A 6,298-nucleotide genomic window follows, 5' to 3' on the forward strand; every position below is an offset into this window, starting at 1 on the left:
CGTGTTCTCTGTTGTCCATTATTTTAACTAGCGCACTTTCAAATGTTTTAGAATGAATAATATCTGCATTTGAAGATAAATAGGTACCCATATTAACATCGTGTCTAACTATTTCATTAAATAAAACTCTTACTTCTGAAATCTTCAGGTTAGAATTATTTTGTTCTAACTCTGCATTTGTTTAAACTGAGATAAATCAAGTTGAAGTTTTACACTGTAATGCAGTAGAATTAGCGATATATTTTTCATTAATGAAAACTTTTTTCAATACTTGCCTGTATTCTAAAAAAAATTATTTGTTTTGAAAAAAAAAGTAAGTTGCTCAAATTGCTATTATGGCCCGACCCTGTTTGGAAATAATTTCGATAGATACATTTCGCGTTAATATTACTTTGTGCTATCTCCATATTTTAGTAAATACAATTTAAACGTTTTGCGAAAAGCAAATGAATTAAAACAAATTACTTTTAACTTAGGGATTTAAACTCAAATAAAGAAACCTAAAACACTTCGTTGGAAAACTTAAACAGATGGGATGATATAATTAGCTTTCTTATTGCTACTTTGACAGAATTCAACTGATATTGCTTCTGGAAGGATGGGTAGCTTTTAACAAGAGCTATATTATTTAAAGAAAATCATTTCTATCTAAAAGGATTTATTGAAAATAAACAAAGTTTTTAATACGAATAACATGTTAATAACAGTTTTAATGAACCTTATACAAATTAAAACTGAATGTTGCATAACATAACTAAAGTATATAAATGAAACAATTAAAATGAAACTTGTTTCCGGATGAAGAGTTGAAAAAAAAACTACCGAAATAATGTTTTATAGAAACAAACATCTACAGCTGGTATGTATGGGTACATAGAAACAATGTCTTTTACTTTCTCACTAGAAATTTTAATATTATGTCGAAAACAAGGTGCCAATGGAATTGATGGTTCTTCAAGATTACTTCCTGATCCTCTAGTGTTTTTTGGCTTAGACAGCCGTACCTCCTTATAAATATCTGTAAAACGATTCTTGAAATACACATGACCAGGAGCATTAGATCTATATACAAGTGTTTTGACATTAAAGTATGGAACCTTTTTTTAGTTCATAAGACAGGCAATTTTTGAGAAATTTTTAATGTCCTTTTTTTGCATTTGGTATACAAAAAATGGTTTACGTTGGTTAACATTCAATATTGCTTTTACCAACTCGGGAGGGCTGAATATTTCTGCCGAATGTAATGATTTCTCAATCTGACTATGTATATTATCACATTCTTGAATGGAGCTATGCCCTGGCTCACAATACTTTTGTTCAATGATTTTAATATTTGGATGATCAATAAGAAACTCACGCAATGCAGCTGACATATGACTGTTTCTATTTTGTGGAACACAAGAATCAAACCAAAGTAAAAACTTGTCAATATTAGGAAGATCCTTGTAAACTTAATTTAGCATACATATCACAGTACTGGCAATATCGTTACCGGAATGACCAGACATACCTTCATGCCATAATACACAATATGCTTTTTTGTTCAGCGAAGAGTAACCTGTTAAATTATAACAACTGAGCTTTCTTTTATAAAAGAAGTTTCCCACGTTACTTTTTGGCAAGCTCAAGACATTTTGTAGATCAATACAAATATGGTTGTGGTAGGGGACTTCAACTTTCGATCCTTATCTCTCTCGATCTTTGTTTCATTTTTTGATGCAATATGCTTGTTATACTTTTGGATTTGTTCTTCACTTGCATTTTCAATAATGCAAAATTGGTAGCATGTATCACATAGATCTTTTTTTGGCTTTTGAAATTCAATATTAAATTTGGTGTTAAAAATATTGCGGTACATATATTCCTTTGCTGGTAAAATTTTATATTGAGTGCAATATGTTAAATACAAATCATAAAGTTTCTTCAAACTTAATGAACCATCAAAATATTGTTTGCAGGAAATGCTTCAACAATAATGTGACTCAACTCGTGGAAACAAGTTAATATGGTTTTCTATACTCTGTTTAGTCATTTCAAGAACTTTTTTTTGACAATGTTTCCCCCATTTTGTAGGGGCAGGAATACCAGTTTCAAGCTTATTTTCATGATAGTATGGTACTTGCCTGCTGCTGATGTCTAATGTAGACAAATAAAACACCTTACATACACGATGTTTGACATTATCAACAAAGAAATTGTAAAAATAAGTATATTTTCTTCTTTATTTGCTTACTTTATTGATCTGAGTCATTTTTTTTATCTAATCGCTTAGTAGCTTTACTAAAAAAGTGTTGCTTTTCAATTTGAGACATTCCCCACAATCCATTAAATAATTTTTTTCTCTCGTCTTCTGAAATTTTCACGGAACACTTAAACTTGCAACAATTTCCACAATCTTTTTTATTTTTAATACTTTTTGGTTAAATAACCTTGCCCCTGGTATTTATATATTCTTTTCCTGATTGACTAAGTTGCTTTCTTTTTGACTGTTTCCAGTTATAACAGTTTGCCTAACGTTTTCTCGTTTTCCCACCGTGCGGAGGTAATCGCAGTTGACCAGCAATTGAAAGATGTGTTGAACCATTGAGAGTAACCATGATATTAGCTTGTTGTGGGTAAACTAAAAATAAAAATGAAACCTAAAAAAGTTATGCAATGCAAAGAGGTAAAAATAAGATAATTTCTTCCACATATGAAGCAATTTATTTACATTTGAGTCTAAATTTATTTAGTATATACAACGTGTAATAATGATTATATATATATATATATATATATATATCTGTTATTTAAATGGAGAAAAACAACATATTAATAGTACTTAAAGTTTCGTGCCTTACGGAAATCATCAGCTATTAATTACAAATTAAAAACGTAAAAAACCGTTTAAAAACGAATCAAATTTACGGTAGAACGAATTCTGTCGTAATGAGCAAAAAGACGCAATCATTTAGTCTTCAGTATCAAAAGAGGATAAAAGGAACTTGTTAGCATGTCGACATTTAGATATTATTTCGCTTCTTTTGTTAAGCAGGTTGTTTTCTTTATACGATAAAATTTCAAACTTCTCGTGAAGGCAAAGGTTACAAATCTTGGTTTCAGGGTTGTAAGGTTTGCAGCGCTTTACAATTCTCTACTTTATTATAGGTGTGATGGCTTTTTCTTTGAATTTCCAAATTTCCTTTGAAAGCTCGGTATCATTCTTATACCTGACCGTATTAAAAGATTTTAAATGGTTAGCATATCTTAGCTTAAATGGTGTCTCGCTAATGCCAAAATAAACTTTTTCTTTGAGTTCAAGATTTTCGGAACTCACGATAGCTTTATAAACGATATTGCTTAACAAACATTGATTGTTTAAAGGACAAGCGGTTTTGTTGATACAGTTGCAGGTGATTTTTGGTATGCTTCTTTGGTCTTGTAAAACCTTGTGATTATGCGAATTAATGATGGATTTTACGTTTCGCATACAGCTATAACTTACCTTGATCGAATTTCTATTGAAAATTTTGTGCAATCTATGAAATACCGGAAAGTGAAGGTCAACCAATGTAAGTAAACGGTTTCCTATTTTTGTTTCCACGTTTTTACTGAATGGAGGGTTAAACCATATAATGTTTCGCTTGCGTTTTGTATTTTTAGTCGTGGCAACTTGATGTTGATAATTGAGTTTACATTTATAGCCTGCTTTATTTAAAGCCTCTTCGTAAGATGGAGTAGCATTTTTAAAAATAAGTTCGTTCGATGAAGTTGAAGATAATCTTAATTCAACAGTTCGAGGTAGTCTTTTGATAACACTAGGTGGATGGTTGGAATCGCAGTTGACGTAACACAGTTCATTATCACATTTCGAGTACGGTCGAAAAGAATTATCATTAAGATCAAGTGTCACATCGAGATAATTTACGATTTTCATATTGCATTTGATGGAAATAAGAAAATCATTATTTTTAAATATTTTCACAAAATGCTTTTTGATTTTTTCCATCTGTTGGCCGTTTTTGTTTTTAAATATTGCTAGCCCGTCGTCACGATATAGCCCGAAATCCTCTCTTTTATAATGTTGCGAAAGTTGAAATAATAGAAAGATTCCTACTATTTCACATACTTCAGCACCATCGTTAGCCCCCATAGTAACATCGAACTGTCCCCCATTTTTCTTAATCCACGTTTCTTTGTTGTTAAAAAGTAAAGATTTTCTTGCATGCTTTATTATTGCCTTTTGCTCGGAGTTTAGTAAAAGATGCTGCTCGGCAAAATTGATTGCAGTGTTGAGAGTTTTTTCACTTATTGAAGGATAAAAATCATTAATGTCAAAAATTAGAAATTTGTAAAGATGTTTGTTTTTAATTTTTTTAAACCAGTCTGTAACATTTAAGGTGCTTTGCCATTGGTTTACAAGAAGCTTACTTTTGAGTTCATTGTTTATTTGAGATAAAATAATTTTGCTTATTCTTCCTACCTCGTTTTTTGCTGGATTTAAGAGTCGTACAGTAGGGTTGTTGATAAAGTTTTCTTTGTGGTCTTTCAATGTAATAAAACATCCAGAAGAACCGTTTATTTTGATTTTATTATAAACATCGTGGTTACGTAAAATGCTATTCCCTTGTTTATCTATTTTGTCTTTTAGTTTTGTGTCACCTTTTTTGTAGGTGGTGGTGATAGCATTAGTTAAAAGATGGTTATATTCTTCTTTAGATAACTTGTACATATTTGCCGTTTTGTCAGCCTTTATAAGCGTTTTTTTAGACATTTGTATGGTTTTTATGTCCTTTTTCATTTTATTTTGAAACGTGTTTTTGACTTTTCTAAATTTTATTGTTCTAATTAAATGTAATACGTCTTTTTCGAAAGAAGCCATTTCTTTTATTTGCGGTGGACATTTTATCGAATTGATTCCATAGTTCACATGATTATGGTCTTCTTTAGAAGTTAGTTTGCTGTTAATGAGAAATAACGCCTTCCACCTCATCTTCTTCAAAAATGATTCAGTTTTCTCGATTAGCTTTAGTTTGTATTCTTTTTCCGATGGTATTGGTATGTTCTTGATGGAGTATCTTAAATTGAATTTTTCCATTTTACTGGACGAACTTGAGTAGAGTGCTCAACTAGTAGTAGCAAATATATTGATTGGTTATGTATTATATCAAAATAATACAAAGCTCAATGTTCTTAAAAGAACAGAGCAATAATAAATTATTAGAAATCATTAATTTCAATTTTTTACACAATATTTTGTCAATAAAGACTCTTAAGAAATCTCAGAAACATCTTCAGAAATATATATATATATATATATATATATATATATATATATATATATATATATATATATATATATATATATATATTGTGTTATCATCTTATTAGAACCTCACGGATTCTGTTATATATGTGACATACATACACTAGTGCATATGTCACATATACAAGAGAATCCGTGAGGTTCTAATAAGATGATAACACATTTCCTACTAAAATAATGTGCTGGATTTTTTTTAATACTAAAAAAAGCCGATTAGCACTAGAATATATAAGAAAATACCTGTATTTTGGTTTATTACTCCAAGATCTACATTAATATTTTCCGCCATTTTAAAATTTTAAAGAGGAAATAAACAAGAACTTGTATTATTTAATGCGATTTATAAACAATTTTATTGGTTGTTGGAAATAGAACAAAATAACATTAATAACTATCGCTATTTTGCACATAGAACAATCGGTTACACCTAATTTGACACTATTTAGTTTTTTTTTTCAATTTTAAAAGTAATACAGCTAGAAAGAAAATATAACAAAAAAAGAGAAAAAGGTATAAACTCATTTTTTTCAAATCTCTTTAAAGTGCAATGGTTACTGAGTTAAATTTTTGCAGAGTCTCGTTTATCAACTGAAGATCATTTTCTTCCCTGGCAGACAACATGTAATCTATTAGCTCGGGCATTTTATCAAAGTTCCCTTCGCTGAAAAATGGTTTAAGACGAAAATATCGTTTTATCATTTCTGAAGTACTTGACCATCGTGTTGTGTGTCTTTGAATAGCACAAAGAGAAGTCAACAAATGGAGTTTTCCGGCTAGCTTTAAATTTTTGAATTTACCCATAAGCGTATTTGTCTTATCGATGATATGTTTATGTTTGAGTATAAACATTTCCATAGCCATGTTGAACCTGTGAGAGGCACATCCTATTAATGGAACATTGCACAGATTTGCAAGGGCCTTATTTGTTTCACAGTTGTCACCTATTAAAGATGTTACGTTAGTCGTATTTTTGCGAAGAATATTTTGAAGAAC

At 30.1% G+C, this 6,298-nt stretch overlaps 1 pseudogene; it reads right to left on the reverse strand.

Moving 5' to 3' along the window:
- Positions 1-818: 818 nt before the first annotated feature.
- On the reverse strand, positions 819-5,594 carry LOC145185065 (uncharacterized; annotated as a pseudogene).
- Positions 5,595-6,298: the final 704 nt, after the last annotated feature.

This window comes from Hydra viridissima, unplaced genomic scaffold (genome assembly GCF_058129835.1).
Source record: "Hydra viridissima isolate aposymbiotic clone 2 unplaced genomic scaffold, HvirCarnegie_v1 scaffold_20, whole genome shotgun sequence".
NCBI lineage: Eukaryota > Metazoa > Cnidaria > Hydrozoa > Anthoathecata > Hydridae > Hydra > Hydra viridissima.